The following is a 21,525-nucleotide window of genomic DNA, read 5'->3' on the forward strand; positions in this document are numbered from 1 at the left end:
TCATCATTCCCGTTTAACGATTCAATAAAATCCCAATCACCGTGCGCTTCATTAACTCGGTGTCCCAAGATTGCGGGTGTTCAGGTACATTAGGCAATATTGAAAAATAAGGAAGCTTTGTTATCATATTATGTTACACTCCTCTGTGACCGAGGTCTCTCGAGCTTCATGGTATACCCCGCAGTAGTGGGGATAATTCCGCGACGTTTATCATCCAGGCCTTGGCGACATATATAAAGAAATCACTGTATTCAGCACATCGAATCGAGCAGAATGGCGAACAACAGGTGCCAAAATCTTAGGCCCCCCTCCCCCAAAGATTCGAAAGTCTTGAGCTCTTATAGTATAACTAAAAAAAACTCTAATGTTTTATACTGCCGAGGTTTAAAAACTCAAACAATAAAATCTCGAGAATAGCTGAAATCGCCGCTTTCACCAAGATCGTGATCGACAGAGACATTGAGACTGCGGGGGTACCAGCATCGAGACGAATCTATCGGTGGATCATGGATCGTAGATCGCGTCGCGTTTCCAATAACGCGGCGAACACGACCAGTCCGGCGAATCTGGTCGTCTGTAATTCCACCCACGCGCTCCGCGTCCCTTACGGTCCCATTCATCAAACCGGACGAGTACTTAAGTTTCGCTCGCAACCGGGAAAAGATGGACGCGCCTGCGCCGCGTTGCGCCTCTCGAAGTGGAAACGATCTTATATGAATACGTACGCGGCCGCCACATAAGCAGCCCTTATTCCTTATAAGACGAGCCCCCCAGACGGAGAAGAAGAAAGCTCGAGATAGCAGCTCGATAGAAAACGATCCAACTGTGCCTTTGTTTATTTTCTCTGACGCGTGTACCGGGTGTACACGGTTCGCTCGAGAAGAGTCTTTCGATTGAATTCTTTTCCGACTCGCCGAACTATCAAATTTATGGTAAAAATGCAACATTTTCGAACCAACGTGTCACTTATACAATTCCTTGATTTTTTTACCGTTGGGCCCAAAACGGAATTGTTTCTAATTTTTATGAAACCTTTAACAACATATCCGCGACATTTTTCTGATTAAAACGATACCAAACACGATATAATTTGCACCTTATATACCTGTGTAAATCACGATACAGTAGAACCTCGATTATCCGAACGGAGGAATTCAAACTGTTGTAACTCCGTGGAAACAAGTCGGAGAATTTTCTATCTGGGCTCGTTTTAAAGCTTGAAACCACTAGTTTCGACGTGCCTCAACTGTATTTCCTTCGACCATACTTTGTCTACAGAAAATCAAGTCCGAACTAATCAGTGGAACACGAGTGTTCGGATAACAGGACAGTTAACAGTACTGAACAGTACAACAACAGTACTAGACTAAATCTCTACAACTTATACAATGAATCGTTTTAGATTGAAATGTTTACATGGCAAATTCAAATATCCTCGGTTCGGATAATCGAGGTTCTACCGAATCGTCAATTGAACACACAAACATACTACGAATTATGTCATGTTTGGGCTCATTTTAATCAGGAAAATGTCACAAATATGTCGGTACGAGTTTCAGTTTTTACAAATTGAAAAACTGTCTTGGCTTCTCAGGGATGAATGTAAAAGTAAATTTTCGAAATTTTGGAATGCTTGAAATTTTATGGCGATAGAGATTCAGTGTTTTCGAGTGGTTTATTTGACGAGTCACCGTGTATATGCATAGTTTATCTTCACCGTTGCGAGCACAATGATTTTATCTGACCACGGTATCGTGATTTACGAGGCACTGGTTCCCGATTGTCAATGCTGAGGAACTCCGTTTGTCACGCCGCCATTTTCACGAGGAAGCTACTACTGGCAGTCGACAGTGATCCGTGACAAAGGTCACGGCACAATTGATCCTTGAAGTGCCTGGCTGAATTTTAATTAACACGTCCGTGATGGTTCTCCTATTCACGGAGAACTGAATGATGTTATACGTCAAAATAGCGGATTGTCACAATGCTGGCGTACTGTCACGGTGGTAAAATATTATTCACGACTGTCGTTTTAATAGCAAACGCTGGATAACGGAACTTGAACTGTTATTACCGGTTTGCGAAATTTTCAGGGTTTTCATTTATCAAGGTCGCTTTGTTGCTAACAATGAAATTTTAGTTCAATTTTCGACAGTTCTGATTGTGTTTTATTTAGTTAAATCGTTGCCAGCGAGAATTCTGCTATATCTCACTCCCTTTAATATTTGTGTAATTATTATCCTGCTATGTGTTAGAAATTAATTTATATTTACATTTATGTATCAGGGATTATTACGTATTATTTTTTTTTTATCATTGCCATAAGTCGATAATATTACTAAAGCTAACTAAAACTGATGACCCTTAGGTATAACAGCAGAATTCAACAAATTATTTCCTGCTTCTGTGAGTCAGTCCGCAAGAATGTGAAAACGTCCTGTTATTTACGACTAGACTGTGATAATTTACGTAAATTTACATGGAAATGACGTGGGCAAAAAAGAACCTAAGAAAAAAGGAAACGTAGATTTTATCTCGTAAACAAAAAAGAAATTAAACGAATATTTTCTTCCCTGATGAATGTTTATGAAAAATAATAATACAATACAACTGCGAGGAACTCTACTAGATCTCTGATCCTTTTTAGATATCGAATGCTCAAAGTTGTACAGCGTTTACTCGATATATGTCCACATAACGGGTCTGCCCAGTGACATATATCGCGTAGAAGATGCTATTTTTTGATACACTGCCGAACGTAGAAAAGGACAGAGAAGCTCTTGATCCCTCGCAGGGTATACCCCGTGGGGATAGTTTTGGGACTTTTATCGGCCAGATATTTGAGACATATATCGAGTAAAGGCTGCATAATCTACTTAGACCGCGATCAACGATGAAGCGTTGCACGGAGAAAACTCTGCGCGTTCGGAAGACCGAAGAATCTCCATAGCAGCCGAGGAGTCCGTGATCTAGATTATAATTGCCCGAAGAATGGTTTTATTTCACACGGCGTTCGTTTTATTTGTAACGCCCTCGATCCACACTTAATTGCACCTCGAGGATGAAATATCTGCATAATCCGCATGCATTGCGACTCGTAGTGCGTGCACGTTCGCTTCAAGGATCGTGATTCGCGTTAGATGTTGCGCGGAGTCGAGTAGAAAGTGATAATTTATGGTGATTGACTCTTCGAACGCGCAGTTCCACTTCACCCCAGAGTCTAGAGAAAAGAAAGTTATTGGTCGGCCGCCAACTATGCGGCGTTTGATACAGTATACCGGAATCGTCGGCTAAAGAATCTAATATCTGACCGAAACATACTTCGTCATTTCGTTATTTCAGACCGCATCTATATTTCCATTAATCCTAACTCGTTATCAAATTGATCTAATTAATGTAACCCTTGTACCCATTCTGTGTCACTTGTGATTTCTATCTTCATCCAACCGATTTATTATATTCTTTCTTTTGCTTCTACGTAAACATTGTTGGACAATATTTTGTAACAAATGAATTTAAAGAATGTGGATAGTGAGCGGCCTTGTATGGATCGATAGTGATCCTGCATAGATCGTTGTTTCCAAAGATGTTCCAGAATTATAGGGAAAATATTTTAAAAACTTACTATTTTATAATATTATATTACTAGATATTTATGATAATTTTTGTATTATCTTTGCTTTATCTTTTATTTTTTTATCTTTTACTTGCACAATAGCTGCACAAGGTGGCTGTACTGTCGTACTATTTATTCGTAATTTTTGTACAATCTTATAAATTATGTCGTCCTTCCCGTCACCCTAAATTTTTAAGAAATTCTACAATTTTGCAGTTCAGTCGTCAAATTCGAGAATTACACAAATACTTCTTACATATTCTTTAGACTCTCCCGCACACGACGGTATATCTTATAAATAAAACTATAAACATTTTGACACGATTAAACGATGTCTAAAACGAGAAAACACTATCGGTAATAATTTTCAACGTTTCTCAATTTGTTTAGATTCACGGTCTGATTGTGCCATAAGACAGACGTTCCTTCTACGAACAGAACTTTGATATTGCTATGAAAAATAAATCTACGGAAGTATATGCTCGGCTGTGGAGCATAAATTTCGTAAAACCATCGTAACAAAAGTCTCGTTTAATCTCGGCGTCGTATACCGAGATCGCCAGGTAGTTAAACAACGAACGACCATGATTTCCCACAGCCGCCTATTGCATAGATCGGCAAGAATGCCTGGACGACACACGCAAAAGGGAACATTAGAAATCTTTCGTCTCGTAGAGGCAGCCAAGGCTCGATTGTCACGCCTACTGGAACATAGTCTTACCAATCATCTGGAAACACGTCCACCTCCAACGTATGGAACCTACCATTAAGGGGATCTCGACGATGAAAACACAGTTTACACTTGACGCGAATGTGTAAAATGATTGAACATTGCCTACGGTCGAAATATACTGTTATTACGTTGCTGGAATATTAATTAGCTGAACCTTTCGGTCTTCGTGCATATATCGCATGTGCGTGTTTCGAGGATATTGAGAAACGCGCATACTGATTAAAGATAAATTAGCAATATATTTGCTTTGCTCTTACTCCAAGTAAACGTTTAATCCTAACCACTGCCGGGCAAATGACCGGTTTCAAATTTTTTTACTGTAGGCACTGTTATTAAAATGTTAAAGTTCCGTGGGAACTTATCGAATAACTTGTACGATACTTTTTGCCCAACAAATTCTATTGCTTGGCTGTTTTATTATTTAAACATTTATCTAGCATTTGAACAAGTATATCGGGTGTCCCAAAAGTGTGGTATTTCCTTAAAAGGGGCGATTCCTAAGGCCATTTGAAGCAACTTTTTCCTTTGCGAAAATGTTTTTCGCAGCTCCGTTAAAGAGTTATTAAAGAAAAACGCAGACCAATCAGAGCGCGGCTACGGATTCCGGCTCGGCCAATGCCAACGCTGCGCTATAGCCGCGCTCTGATTGGTCCGTGTTTTTCGATAATAACTCCTGAACGAAGCCGCGGTGAAGATTTTCGCAAAGGAAAAAGTTATTTCAAATGACCTCGGGAATCACCCTTTTCAAGGAAGTATATTTTTGAGACACCCTGCATACCAGCAATTTTATTTTATTTTATTTTATTCCACTACTTCTTTCTCTTTGCATCTGTTTTTATACCAATTGACGCAATCACTAGATGTTCGACACATTACAAATTATAAATCAAAGCACTCGAGTACTTTCATTAAACCCTGAATATTTCTCAATGCATTTCTCTAAGACATAATACGGTATTAATTAAAAATATAATTATAAGTCAATATGTGACATTATATGTATGTGACATTATAGCGTGTAATAAAAACCTAGCATAGGATTAAACGAAAAAGAACAATAAATTTTCTGTACTCCAGGTCACGCAAAGGTCACGACACAGTAGGTCGTTGGTTTCGTCCTGACCTCGACAATCATTTCCTAGTAACTAAAATATGTCGTTGCAAAACAAACAACATCGATGACCTTGTAAACTCGAAAAATGACCTTCAAATGACCTTGCTTCGACTCCTCGAAGCAAATCATTTGTCCCTTTGACGTTTGAGATATCGCCTTGTAACAGAGTAGGGACACCCTGTATATTGAACTCTCTAATAGTATTTCTTGTTCAAAACACCTAATAACATTTGCATTCTAAAACCGGACATTCCTTACGCAACCTAATAGAATTGCCGTATACAGTTCAACGAGAATATGGGACCATAAACGTCAGTTTTCCGGCCCAATACGAATCGCGTTGGTTCGCAGGACAGGTCACCCTGTGCCATCGTAACGAGACCTGGTCTCGATTAGGCGAAGTCTCGTCCGCCTCGCCGCTTCCATTTTCATAAGGACACCGTTTGGCCACTTGTCGTCATCGGAAGCTAATCGCGAGCGATCGAAGCTTGCCGATCACGGAGGCCGAAACTATGGAAGCTGCGTGTCGCGTTGAGTCGACGCCGACAGCTCCGATAAATCGAGGCGCATCCGATGCAACCGTCGCGACGACGCGACGCGTCTGAAACGAGCGCATTGTTCCCGTGGAACACGGTCGGCTTCCCCGATAGAAACAGAAACAAAACCAGAAGGCGGAGGCAGCCGAGCCATGAGCAGTGCGCGAGCATGAGCACGAGGAAAGGCGACCACATGAATGGAGGTCCCATTCATGCGTGGCTCTCTAACCCCCTTCCTTCAACCCCCTCGCGCCGTCTCCATGGGATCTCGTCGGGTACGAACGACACGACTATGCGACACACATACAGGCACGCGTGCACCTCCTACGTGTACAGACGAGGAACAGAAAGAGACGACATGTTGGCGGCCACGTGCACACACCGGCAGCAAAACGAAGCGCCGCGACGACACACGTGACCGCCATTGTCGATCGCGAGGAAGAACCGGGAGCGCCGCAGCGCGTTAGTCCTCGGGTTTTTGCAACGGGGAACAGAGGACACTGATAGCATACTCGTTCCTGGTGCTCTAAGTGGTACCCTCGGGGACACCGATGCCCCCAGGAATCTCATTCATTCCCTCGGTCACGTAACCGAGATTAGGCGGCGTTTGGCGCCGATGTTTTTGACGACTGCCGGACGTCGCCGACCTCTTGTCTCATGTCTTGCCGGCCCGACCAGCGACGCGACTGCTTAGGGTCGCCGGGAGATCGTGAATTCATGCATCATGGAGCACCATCTCTATATCGAGAGACCAGTCTCTCGGTACAACGGAATTCTCGAATGAAACTTTTCCGCTGCTCGATTTTAATTAATGCGTTACCCAGAAACGTTCGACTTTCCGGTTACCTTTATTCTCGAAATGGTTCATTAAATGCAACCTTCTTTGCGGATTATTTCAGCAATTTACTCGTAAGAATAGGGTATGCGCTCTGTGGATATCGTGACGTGTAAAGACTATGACTTCGAATAAGAAAGTTACCCCTGTTTGGTGTTAATATGTAGATACGTTACCTCAGCGGCGAACCGGCAATTTTTGGGGCCCTGGGCTAACACTGTTCGGGGGCCTAACCAATTAACCAAATTAACTCGAGTGCCAACAATTTTTATAAAAATTACTTTTTCGTAAATTTTGAAGCTAAATTGGTTTTATTTTTCATAAAATATTATTATTCTTTGGATGATAATTTTTTGGAAAAATTGTCGGTGAAATTGTTGTTCTAGGTGATATAAATATGACTGAAACTTTACAATGGCTTTTAATGACGACTGCAATTCGTATGCAGCGGAATTGCATCATCGTTTTTGAATTATTTATTAGTGATCTTTGTTTCCATTGATCTGGATCTTGTCAAATGATATTATGCGGACTGTTTAAGTAAACACGATGACTTTGAATTGCAAGTGGAAACAACTTCTTTATCCATTGATTTATGGAAAATATCATATCGACCTAGATTCTGGCAATGGTGAACGCGCAATCATTGGAAACATAATTGAATTCGTAACACGCCCAATCGATAAAATATTTTGTATCGTTAAACAAAATAGAAGCGACCTATCTAGTTTATCCATTTGTGTATATTTACGCTCTAATATCTGATCTATAGTTACTAACAAAATTCGATTTCAATAATTTCATCGTACAAAAAATGAAAATTGTTGACCAAATAAATACTAGGAGGTGAAACACAATATACAATAAAGTTTCGTTTTCCTACACAATTTTTAATGTTGAGTTATTAACGTCTCTGAACCAGAATGCTATCTCTGTATATGACAATATATTTAAACAATTAGATTAGGTCATATTCCCCTAAAATGCGAGAACTTACTATTACTGATTTTAGTAATCTAGAATTAAAGAACTTGTTTAACGATGACGTGAAATCATAAAAGACGTAGGATATTTTATGCATGATTGATCAAGGGCACAAAATGTTATCATTGTAGTCCATCCACCAGTGTTGGTGATAAAAATAGATACAGTAGTATAGTTATTAACATTATATGTGTAGAATTAAATATAGTTGTGGCTACCTATTGATAGCAATAAAATAGAATTTTATTTCGGTTTAAACAAAATTTTTAATAGATCCTGCTCAAAATCTCGAGCCAGACTCGAGGTTATAGGGGTTAACATTGCCTCTGTCATGGTTTTACTAGAGTTACAGCATAAGTGACCGCCGCACGGTGGGCAATTTGGACAAAATCGGATTCAAAATCAAGGAACTTTCGATAGGAATGAGGTAGAGCGATGAAATTTTTTTAAATGAAAGCTGCAACTTTGTAGAATATGGGAAAAATAGAGAGATTGTGGTACGACCGTTTTTTAACCGCGAGAAAATTCGTTAAACGCGCACAAATTCAAGAAAATTTTAGTTTTTCCAATACCACGCGCGGAAAACAATTTTTTTTAACATGCTATACATCATTTCCCATAGATTTTTTCACGCTGATTTCAAATCTGGTCTCAAAATTTGTCTACGACCTCAGGATTTTGCAAAAAATAGATTTTCGTGACGAAAACTAATGAAGTCATTTTTTCGTTGAAATGATTCGATGGTAATAATCTCCCTATTTTTCCCATATTCTACAAAGTTTCAGCTTTCATTTAAAAAAAAATTTCATCGCTCTACCTCATTCCTATCGAAAGTTCCTTGATTTTGAATCCGATTTTCTCCAAATTGCCCACTGTGCGCCGTTTGTCAGCTTCCCCTGGCATTCCCCGGACAATTATCCGTCTCCGTTCATTCGATCCCGGCTTCGTTATCCCCTTCGTTATGAGGTATCGGCAGGGACGCGCAGAATGCTCCGGAAATGCATGACAAACTATGAGCAAACCGACCGAGGAGATGGAAAGAGAAACGCATAAACCGCGTAATGCACTTCGGGGTCTGGACTTGGCTGACAACGGGCCGGGGGCCTTAACGAGTCCCAACAGCTAACCAGTTCCCGGGGAGCGTTCTCAGAAAAGGAGGACTCCTGTCTCATTGATCGGCTACGAGGAAGAGAGGAGTCCTGTCCCATTCATCGTAGTCCCATCACGCTTGACGGCGGTCTAGGATTTTAAGTGTAGTAAGAACGCGGCCGCCGAAGACTGGCAGCGTCCCAACGGGAAATAAAGAACACGTTTCTTCCTACTCGCGGGGAAAGAGTATAACAAGAATGTCATAAGCAGCGAAGACGCGTTTTCTGTCCTCGTAACGAGCGCCGGCTGCAATCACGGTACTAATGGAAACGCGTCCTCTATATGGCGAAATAAAATTATCGTTAATAACATCGGATTAAAATATCATCGGACGACGACACGTTGCTGCTATCGCCTGGCTACTCGCCTGACTGTGGAAACGCGTTACGGCTCGATTTTCTTCTACAGGACATAAGTGCATTCCTGGTTGCTTGTACTTTCGATGGACGACCTGTCGGTTATTCGCGTAAATTTATGGGATCCTGGACTAGATTGAGCAATGGAATGAGAGAGGTTAGAGCAGTGCTGGCTCGGTGAACCGTAAAACCGGGAAGAGTCGAAGATACACGCTGTTTCTAAGACGAGATAGTCGCGCGTCCCTCGTTTTGTTCAACGTGAAGTGGATTATTTCAATGACCGCGATCTTGTTTAAATTTATACCGACGTTTATAATAGTGTAATCTGTACAGGGTGATACATGCAGCTGTGACAAACTGTCTTTTTGTGTTCGAAGTTCTGTACGTACAGCGGCGAGCAAAAGAAGGTGTATAATTCGAATTTCTGTATATACAGTGTTTACTCTATATATGTCCCAAATGCCCAGTCGATAAAAGTCCCAAAACTATCCCCAAGAAGCTCGAGAGACCTCGGTCGCCTTTAGAGTCCTTTTCTACGTTCGGCGTGGATCAAAGAATATATGTCTCTAGCTAGACCCGCCTTTTGGACATATATCGAGTAAACCCTGTACAGGGTGTCCCAAAAATGTTGTATTTCCTTGAAAGGGGTAATTCATGAGGTCGTTTAAAGAAACTTTTTCCTTTCAGAAAATGTACTCCGAGGCTTTGCCAAGGAGTTACAGTGAACTCTCGATATATGTCAACAACACGGGTCTTGCCAGCGTCGTGTATCGTACAGGAGACATACTCGAGCCGTGTTATGCTTATACTCCTCGGCGTCCGAGGCCTCTCGTGCTTCGTGGCTCGTGCCGCAGTAATGGGGATTCCGCGACGTTTATCATCCAGGCCTTGACGACATATATAGAGGTATCGGATTACGTGTCATGTCTACACTGTCCAGCGACCGAGGCAGCTCGAGCTTCTCGGCTCCTCGTGGGGTATGCCCCCCCAGTGGAGGGGATAGGCGAACTGACTAAGATCGTGTAGCTCGGTTCGGCTTAGATCAAGACTTTACTGTACATACAATATTTTATATCAACTCAAAGGATATATTTCTGTGGACCATCCTGTACTTAAAGTGACAAACTCTGGTGACTTCTTCTACCAGACTACGAAGACAGTGTGTACGTAGCGAGCATCGTCCGATCGGAAAGAGTCAGCGAACGGCTCGGTCATTAATTTGTTTACAGCGTTGCAGGATTTTCGTAATCATCGAGCGCATTGTGCACAACCACGCGTGTTCGTTGGCATGTTCGGCCGTGTACCTCCGTACGGTTCTTGTATCCATTCCGGAGAAATAATCACCGTCGGACGTGTGATTAATAACTCGACTAGTTTCTTGTCGGTCAGCCATTTTCATCGTTGTTCGAGCGCAGACCGTTTAGCACGCCGGGATAAGGGAACGCGTGGGCTTATCTGGACCGTCGTCTTCCATTCAAAGGCGGGCACAATGGCATTGAACGATCCTCGCAATCAATTAAATATCGCCGGAATAAATATGAGTTAACGAAGCCTGGATATATCGCGCGGGGCACACCGGCACCGTTGATCGCGATCTCCCGATCCGGATTAATAAATCGCGTCGTTGTCGTGGGTCATAACGCCGAATTGATTGCTCTCAAAATCGTGCCGTTCCAAAAGCGAGATCGCATTGAAAGAACACCTCGGTATAATTGGCTCTGATAAATTACGTTTGCCCAACGGCCAGACTTATTATTACACGCCGCTTTTATTTATACTCTTTCATCGGGCGAGATTCGATCGTTCCCTGAAAAACGTCTGGACCGAGGCGGAAAGCATTTTTTTTTTTTTTTTGAAGCAACCTCAACCCCTCAATATTAGACTAAATTCTAGTGTTCAATTTAGAATCCGGTTTACCAACTTTAAAAAATTTGTTATTGTCTCAATTTTCGAGAAATAATAATATTTCTAAAGTTTCGAGAAAAAGTTCGAAATACTAATTACACAATCCTAACAAAATTTAGTTTAGACTCCCATATAGCGCGCATCTTCTGCGACAGTAAGCGTACCGTCTTTTTAAACAATTCTTCGTACGTCTAGCGTGCAGTTACTGCCGCATGAAATGCACAGACCTATTAAACAATTTTCTTGTTCACATTATACGGGATTGACAGTAAAGGTGAATTGGTACGCTGTAAAGCGGCAACATGTTGTTACAATATACGCTACTTGATTCGTTATTTAGTTAAACCTGCGCAGAAATGAAACAAAATGGAAACCTGGAACTCTTTCGTTCTCGGATTTCACACTTCGAGATAATAATAATGTTTTGATGGATGGTTGTCCGATTTAATCTCGGCAACGTGTCTCGGGAGGATGAAAAAAATCGCACGGCGGAGGGGAAGCCGAGGTAGGAAATAATTACACGTTCACTTTTGACATTTGAGTTGTTCGACCGCTGATTATATGCTTGTCAATCTTTATCCGTTGCATGGGAGCTATCGATTCTCGTTCGGAGCTCGTTGCTCACGCAAGCGCGCACGTAATTGCGTTAAAATGCTTTCTTTGGAATTAATCGTTTGCGTTCCGTAGACAATACCATCGGCACGAGGTAACTTTGTGTTGGTAAGCCATTTTGGCACAACAGACCGTATTCACAAATGTGCGATTAAGCGAACCAGCGTGTTCTTTGGAGACTCGGTGTTCGAGATACAGTGAATTCTCGATATTTGTCAGCAAATCGGGTCTGAGCCAGGAACATATATCGAACAGGTGATACTATTCTCTGATCAAAGTTGAACGTAGAAAAGGACGGCGAAGTAGAGGCCTCGGTTCATGGCCTATCACGGGGTATACCCCGCGGTAGTGGGGATAATTCCGCGACGGTTATCATCCAGGCCTTCGCGACATATATAGAAAAATCACTGTATTGCTTTTCTATTTCTATTTGCAGTCTTCTTCTTCGATTTTATGAACTAATTTTCAAGTAAGGCGGAAACCTCACTGTCAGCAACGTCGACAGCCTCAACAACAATAGTTTCTAGTTAACTTTATAATTTATTTTATTATTGTTCAAGTTGACCAAATGACTTGAAATTTTGAGAGAATGCCGTGTTATCACACGAACGTTATTTTGTCCATTCCAAATGATTCCAAATGCCGCCATTGAGTAAACAAATAAAATTTTGAATTTCTTTTGGTTCGAACCATAACTGCATTCAGACTGATTAATAAACAACTTTATATTTTTGAATGTACTCCATACAAACATATACAACTCATGTAATTTTTATTATTTTTACTTTTAAAAAATCGCACATATACTTCAAATACCAATCGATATGTGTGTAAAATGCCAACGCAGAAGGTTCAATAGTTTTTCCGAAAAAAATTCCTAAAGATTCGCGCAGAAACGGCCTTGAAAACTAGAATACCCCCGGGTAACTTGCATTTGTTACTCTAGACATAGTATCCAAAACTACACGTGCGAATAAAAAAATTAAGAAAACTAAAAACACGCCCACGCAAACTCGCAGATCCAAATACGTATGGAAACATTGTTCGAAACCATCGCGCGATGCTAATCGATGCGTATTCTCGTTCCGTTGTCTTCTTGACACACATAATGAGGCGCGCACACTCGCATAATTCCTCCATAAATTACCGACCGGATATATTCTAATTCGGCCGCGTGGGTAAAACGTTTATTATTGCAACTCGGCGAACTCTTATGTTAGCGACTTATGCTAACTCGAAGCTTCGGCCGAGCATCATCGGGACGAGAGCAACCTCGGGTTATGCTCGGGCCTGGAAACTTTTGATGCCATATGGGACATGTCCGAGCCCGGAATAATTTATGATAGCTTTCTTAAAACGATCCCGGATTCCAGCTGGTGAAGTGTGCGTATAAACGAGGATTGATTGCGTCCTGAGCATCTCTCTCTCTCTCTCTCTCTCTCTCTCTCTCTCTCTCTCTCTCTCCTTCTCGGTGCGAGAGCGCACGCACCCGAGGAACCCGAGGAAACCCGAGGAACCCGAGGAGATTGTTTAAAGGCACCAGCCACGATGATTACCGGGCCCGATTGGTTCTCGGGGCGTGCGAAACGATTATTTAAATGTCACACGCATGAACCGACACTTTGCCGGCCACACCGGTTTCAGGAACCGGCACTCCATAATTGTCACCTGGCCAATTGTCGCGAGAATCGAAGCGTTCGAGCTCGAAATAATCGACCGTGAACGAGAAAACATTTTCTGGCTTTTCTGACGCTTCGTCGTGTGACCGAAACATTGAAGTAATTACTGCCCTTACAGTTTAAGAGCTGTAAAACTTCATTTCAACCAGTTCGTTCCATGGTCCTTCATAATTGTCCGGATTTGCGGATTCTGACGATTAATTCGCAGTCTAGTCAAAATAACAATTTTCTTCATTGATTGCAAGAGACAGAACCCATGTTTCAATGTTTCTTTAATCTTTGTAACAAGTTGGAAATAATATGCAGTGGATTCTCGATATATGTCAAGATCGTGGGTCTTGCCAGCGTCAAGTATCGTTCAGGAGACATACCGTGTTATGTTTACACTCCTGGGCGTCCGAGGCCTCTCGAACTTCGTGGCTCTTGACGGAGTATGTATATCCCGCGATAGTGGGGATAATTCCGCGACGTTTATCATTCAGGCCTTGGCGACATATATAGAGAAATCACTGTTCTTCAACTATTTTAATGTTTCTACTGTTTCAGATTGCATAAAATCTCCATGCAAATTCAAAGTTTAACGTTGGACTAATAAAAAATGTAACATCATCTACATGTATATACAATAGAAGAATCTCGATCATCCGAACATTAAATTATACCTTGATGAAAAAGCAAAATAGAAAAAAAACTACTTTATGCTACTTTTGAAACCACTTTTGTTTCAGCCATTTTTTCACATACCAGTTTACAAATAGTTTAGGTGGCACATTTGGCTGAATCACCCTGTATGTTTTTTGTAAAATCACTTATTCAAATGGGAACCTGCATGAAGATCTGTAGTCTAAATATCCAATCCAAATCATTTGTACGCCATTATTCATCGAGTCTCGACCGGTACCACTAAATTTGTTGCTGTCAACGTTACAGACGGTGACAACGAAATATTAAAAATTGGTCCAAGCCGGAAGCACTCGATTCATCTCGAAAACGAGGAATTTCCAGCCCGCAATCGACCCTGCATCGAACCGACGCGACGCGACGCTGGTTTACCGCGCGTTATTATTATTTCCTCGAGTTTTACCAGAATCAAGAGCGTAATGACCGGTTGTAAAATTTAACAAGCACCTTATAAAGCACACTCGTCCCAGCATTCGTCGCGCTACGTAAAATTGCGATCCCGTGCTCTTTTCTCTCTTCATTCTCTTTCTTCCTCAATTATCCGCCGGCGTGTATCCGCAGTGAAAAAAAAAACATTATTCTTATAAGAAATACATTTTTCTGGATTGATGAAACTGGTTTCGGTGGCTTTGCGCACATATGTATGCAAGCGAAAAAGATTTTCGGAAAGTGTTTCGGTTCGGTTTTCGAGTGTGTGTTCGATTAAACTCTATTTAAAGATCCATTTTTTTGTCTCAAAACGCAATCGGTCAATTTTTGATATGATTAGTGGGAAAAAATGAACATTGGAAAGACAGAAATTCGAGAGTGAAATTTCGGACATGAATGACCCAGATGGCCCACGGAGGGTTAAATCTTCGCAAGTGATCCAATACAGGCATACAATACAGTGTTTACTCTATATACGTCCCAAATGCCTATCCGATAAAAGTCCCAGAACTATCCCCACGAGGAGCCTAAAGCTTCGCAGTCCTTTCCTACTTTTCCTAATCTCCTCTCCGATATATGTCACTGGCTAGACCCGTGTTTTCGACATACATCGAATAAACCCTGTACACATAAATTCTCTTTTTCTTTCCTATGCAATTATGAGTGACGTCTTTAACCATAAAATAAATCGCAGCGCAAGGGGTTGTTAATTTTTATCACTATTTTTAGCAAGTTCGGTGTGTTTTATCTAAATTCTTCGTAAATGTATAAAAATCTGCCGGGTGATAGCAATTGGAAGTTCGTCGAGTGGAAAGGTTAAGGATTAAAAATAGTGAAGCGACTGACATTCTGAAAAAGTCACAAAGAGATTCCAGGCCGGTGGAAAGGTCAAGATCGGGCGTATTTGCTCCGTAAGCCGGGATTAATCGGCGAGCTATCACGGCGCATCCCCGGAAGGCATCCCATAAACCGGCAGGAATGAAGCCGAACGAAGGAATTTAACACGATACAGAATCGCGTTATTAGTCACCGAAGAGCGGAGGAGAGCCGGGCTCTCTCTCGCGAGTTCATCGAGCGAGACCGAGCTTTAATACCTACACGCTGCTGGTATCAGCATCAGCGGTGGCTCGTCCGGTCGACGTTGCACCGCTGCACCACTGTTGCTGCTGCATCGCTGCACCGCACCGCACCGGTGCAGCTATTATTTCAACCTTCCCGCGCATTCCTCGCCGTGATTGCTACCTGCTTTTTGTTTCCTTCCTTCAACGAAATCCTTGGAATCGTCCGCGGATGAAGTCATTTTGGTAGAAAGAAACCGAAGCACCTCGCGAAGCAGCCTTGTGCAAGCACTTCGCATGACCTTACCATTTTCCTTTTTTCTTTTCCCCCCCGAAGCGTTTATCGCGATAAAGGCCGCATTTATTGCAAACCGGCGACCAAACATTTCTCCCCCATTCCGCTTTTCTCTTTGTTCAAATTTCTATCCGGATTCCCCCTTGTTTATTGTGTTTCATTGTTGAACCGTCTCTCCGGGTTTATTACGAGATCATTGTTCTACCTTTAACCTTTTAACCGAGGATGACGAGCTAGTTCGACATTCGAGTTTGCCATTACTGGACTGGGAAGTAAACATCTTTTGCGTATCGCATCATTTTAGAGATAATGTATCGATCCTCCCAAATTCTCCGAATTACTTCCTGCTTTGGATTTCGCCTATTCATTTTTGTCATAAATAGCAGAAATTTCAGAAACCGTTTTCTTCTTGTTTACTGGGAATTAATCAATCATTCCTTCGAAAGAAAAGTGACGTAAGCCAAAAAGGAAAGGAAATTTTACAGAAGAGCCATTTAAAAATGACCTGAAATTGCCATTTTTTTTATTGCATATAACCAACTTAGAAATGTAAAATAATTGTTACTTAGATACTGGGTTAATTATCGTTGTATATTAATTGTAAAGTACACCACAATTTATGTATTTATTATTGTCATTCTTTCTATAAATATATTTGGAGTTATGTCACTTTTCTTATGATTGAACGAAATATCCGTGCTAATAAAGGTTTACATTAAATAGGAAATCTATGCCCTTCTTACTGCTCCAGTAAATACAATTTAACACGTTGAGTGCCACACCAATGTACACAAAAGTGACAGAAAATCAAAACAACTTATTTGGACGGAAAAGACAAAGTTAATCTTAACAATGATTTTTGTAAAATTCTCACACCCCGTAGATCCTAATTAAAATTGATTTTCAAGTTTGCTGAGATAACTGTGATCTACGTAGTACTTGAAGCGTGGTAAATATTGGAGTTGCCTCCTTTTGGAGACACAGCAGAAAAAGAATAGTAAGTACCCGCTGAAGGCACTTAAACAGAGGTTATATTTGATTGCAATCATTAACGTAATGGATAATGATTCTGGAAGTAATGATATTCTAACGTTACAATGCGATGTAAGTTTATGAGGCTGCCTCTTTATTGCATCAACTATATTAAACACGCAATACTATCTGTTGTGAAACCCACTTACTTATTACTTGAAGCTAACTCCTTTTTACACCGAGTGAAAGATCACGTTTCTTTAATGAAACGCGATGTATAAAAATTACAATGCGTTAACAATAAGTAACTGCCTCTGCATTACTGCAAAGCCTATAATTGTTACATATTACATAGCAACATAAATTGAAAAAATGGAAACGAGAAGTACTATCGATTGAACCTAGCATGCTCTATTGGAACAATTTTTAGTATTGTCGGGTAGGGGACCCAATTATCATGCCTATATTAAATATATTATTATACTTATTTTTAAAGAATAATAAATATTAAAAAAGAGATATTAAATTTTTTCATTAAAATCAGTTAATATATGTGTTATGTACCTCTTCTTTAATATTCATTATGCTTTAAAGATAAGTATAATTAATATGGCACAGTAATTGGGTCCCTTACCCTATTATATTCTATTGTATTCTATCTTAGCGTAAATAAAAATAAAAATAAAATAAAATTGCAAGTTCGATCGCTATTTAAATGGGGATTGCGAGACATTGTTTACAATAAAGACGTTTCTTACTATTGACAGCGATCACTCGATCGGTACACAAGGTGCCATTATGTCATCAAGCACAATGCGCACAATGGGCGCCTAAGTATCGGGACCGCGTCAGATATTTTCATAATCACGAACGGAATGATAATAATGGCTGTCGTAATTTACGATCCCTGGAAAAGACCATTACCAGCACCGTGCAAGTGCCGCAATTCCTGTGTTACGGCCAAAATCGCGAATCATTGCACTTAACGATCACGTTTCACTCGCTTATTTATTAGTTCTCGGAACCGAGTGTTTGTACTCGCGGACCTGGCACGTTTATTGTTATGCAGATGGGGAAGTAATGCGGTTTCGCACGGTGACGGTACTTTTTATAGATTTTTATACGCTGAACAGTAATCCCAAAACCATAATTCTCCACTATATTCTGTTTCCGAGAAATTTACTTTTAAATAGGAAATTAAATCTTTGAACTTGGAAATCTGTTAACCTTTAACCGCGGAACACATACATAATAAATTTAGAATTTTTGTAGTTTCTATAACATAAAATCACTTTGTCATTTTCGATGTTTATAGAGCGTAAAATCAACTTTTTATAACATTACCACGTAAAATGCATAGTTAGAGTTTGTAGGTTTTTTCTGCGTTTGGTATCACTTAAGAACATTTTTTATCACCCGGTGTTTAACAATGTTTTGTAGCCACCTGCTTCGATATGAGAACAGTAAACACTGTTTTATTGGTTGCGACAAGATAAATTTTCTGCGGGTGTTGCTGCACGTTTCGTATTTTACAGGTAAGCGTTACGATTATTCACGTTAAAAACGATTTTTCATTAGGTACTGTATTACGCAACAAATTTAGAACATTTCTGGGGTTATCGATCATCGGTGACCCCTATGACGAATTGCACGGCGAATCATCGGTGTCAATAATCGGTGACCACTACGACACAATTGACAATCTAACTGACAATCACTAGTCATCATCAACAATCTCGTTGATTGACATGACAGACCGGTGACCGACACTATATCACACGACAAAATATTCAACACGCACGTATCGTATGTATGACGGTCGAACCAACGACCGTCGATGAAATTTACATTTGCACGATTTTTTTTTTTTTGCCTATGCCCCGACGGTCACCGGTGTCCGGCACTAGCATAGTATTCAACACGCATATACAGTACGTAGAACGATTACCGATGATCATAAATCCAACTTATATTTGCAAGATTTTTCTTTCATTCATGTCGCGACGGTCACCGGTGTCCGGCGCTAGCAAAGTGTTCAACATGCACACGCAGTATGTGTAACGATTACCGATAATAATTCATCAAATTTATATTTGCAAGATTTTTCTTTTATTCATGCCGCGACGGTCACCGGTGTCCGGCGCTAGCAAAGTATTCGAAACGCGCATGTATGTGTGACGGTTACCGATGACCGACCACAAAATTTATATTTAAAAAATTTTTCTTCTGCCTGTTCCGCGACGGTCACCGGTGTCCGGCGCTAGCAAAGTATTCGAAACGCGCATGTATGTGTGACGGTTACCGATGACCGACCACAAAATTTATATTTAAAAAATTTTTCTTCTGCCTGTTCCGCGACGGTCACCGGTGTCCGGCGCTAGCAAAGTATTCGAAACGCGCATGTATGTGTGACGGTTACCGATGACCGACCACAAAATTTATATTTAAAAAATTTTTCTTCTGCCTGTTCCGCGACGGTCACCGGTGTCCGGCGCTAGCAAAGTATTCGAAACGCGCATGTATGTGTGACGGTTACCGATGACCGACCACAAAATTTATATTTAAAAAATTTTTCTTCTGCCTGTTCCGCGACGGTCACCGGTGTCCGGCACTAGCAAAGTATTCAACACATACGTTTACGTATGACGGATACCGATGGCCGTTGATAAAATTTATACTTGAAAAATTTTTCTCTTGCCTATGCCGCGACGGCCACCGATGACCGGCGCTGTCGGTGCAGTATGTATAACAATTACCGATTATCATTGATCGAATTTCGTGACGTCGATCAATGTCGTGACATAAAGCATATGTATGTATGACGGTTACCGATTACTGACAACAAAATTTATATTTAACAAATTTTTTCTGCCTATTCCGCCACGGCGCCGGTGACCGTCGCCGAGTTTTCCGTTTGGTACGATTTTTCTTCCGCTTACGTCGCGACGGTCACCGATGACCGTCACCGATGACCGTCGCCGAGCTTCCCATTGACACGATTTTTTTTCTGTCTGCACCACTATGGTCGACGATGGAAGACAACAAAATAAATACGTTACAGTTTTATGCGATTCAACACTGTAAATCGATTGAATATTTTATATTATAGTATTCCATTTTAATCGTAATCGTTTTACGCTTTATCCTGTTCTATAAAGATTCAAATCGTGGTCAAACAGGTCCGATTGTGTCATCTGTCAAACTTTACTGATAACGTATCACAACCCTACGAACAGTCAGGTTATTCAATCTGAAACATCGAACTCCCAGTTATTTGCAACTTCATCGCCGAAGCGATTGCGTTACATTACAGTTCATTCACTTCTTCGTCAATGGCTGTTACTGTCACTTTAAATTCCAGGATATCTATCGTGTCTGCCGTTATTTTATGAATACCAGTAGAAATTCAAACTCTGCCATAATGCAGCCAATGCCACTCACAATATTAATAACGCGTTTGCTAATACTTGTTTAAAAGCATCACATTTCATTTAATCGACAGTATAAAACACCTGCGTAAACCACGCCGGCAAATTCGAAGCGTCAATAATGAGAATCGTCGAGGAATCGCGTGAACATTAAACTGGGCAAGTAAGCGTGCAACGTTTCAACAACACTAAATTGACAAACTTCGACAAATTTGTTTCCCGAATGAAGATAAGTCATAATAGCTGTCTCTCCCCCACTTCAAGCACACAGCACGTGTGTTCTACGAATACGCCGGTCATCTATCATGACTGTAAACGCGCCTCGACCGTCGTCCTCCGAAAGACAGTCGAGAACAAAATGAAACTATCTCCTAGAAACTGGAGCAACACTCGTCAAACATCACGGAATAGAATACAGAGTGTAAGTTAGAAAACTCACCATCGGATGGGAATCCATACCGGGTGTTATCGAGAGGTCTGCGCCGCTTTGTCACCGACAACAACGACAACGACGACGATACGCGTTGCGCTGACGGCGCGTGCTCCGTGCCGGGCTGCGTCTACGCCACGCGGCGTGCGCGTGCACTCGCGCAAAGGTTAGCCGCGTCAATCCTCGCACGCGTATACAATCTTCTCACACACCTTCTGTTTTTATTTTCTCAGGATCACTGTTTACAACCGCGGTCACAAAATCTCACTGTTAAGTTTCACGTCCGAGCGACACAGGAGACGGCGGCAGAGCCTGTGGATATCTGCGGACGCGATCCTGTCACGAGTTCACGAGGCAATCGTCGGCGCGCGCGCGCGCGTGCGTCGCCGGTCGCATTCAAGCGTCACGCAGCGAACAAGTTCATCGAGACGTTCGGTAAGTACACTATAGCTCGCGCGCGGCACGTCGTTCGCGGGCTGTCACGCATAAACGGGACGTCGCACACGAGAGATGATGTTTGCACGACGCCGGCGTCGCGGCGGCGGCAGCGCGCGCGTATTTTCGAAGTCGCGCCGTCGCGTCGCGGTAAGAGATAAGGGAGAGGACGAATCTCGAGCAACTAGGGACACACACTAGGGAGACGAGCGAGACAGCCAGAGCCCGGGCGAGCGCGCGTTCGAACCGATGCGATGCATCGCGGCGGCGCGATTCGA

General features: G+C 41.7%; 1 protein-coding gene across 1 annotated transcript in view; it reads right to left on the bottom strand.

The window, feature by feature from the left end:
• LOC143358510 (uncharacterized) overlaps positions 1-21,306 on the bottom strand; it is a 53,627-nt gene extending 32,321 nt beyond the window's left edge. The window contains exon 1 of the mRNA XM_076795676.1: positions 20,822-21,306. The gene's annotated coding sequence lies outside the window, so the exon portion shown is untranslated. The remainder of the gene's footprint in view (positions 1-20,821) is intronic.
• Positions 21,307-21,525: the final 219 nt, after the last annotated feature.

This window comes from Halictus rubicundus, chromosome 11 (assembly GCF_050948215.1).
Source record: "Halictus rubicundus isolate RS-2024b chromosome 11, iyHalRubi1_principal, whole genome shotgun sequence".
Classification (NCBI taxonomy): domain Eukaryota; kingdom Metazoa; phylum Arthropoda; class Insecta; order Hymenoptera; family Halictidae; genus Halictus; species Halictus rubicundus.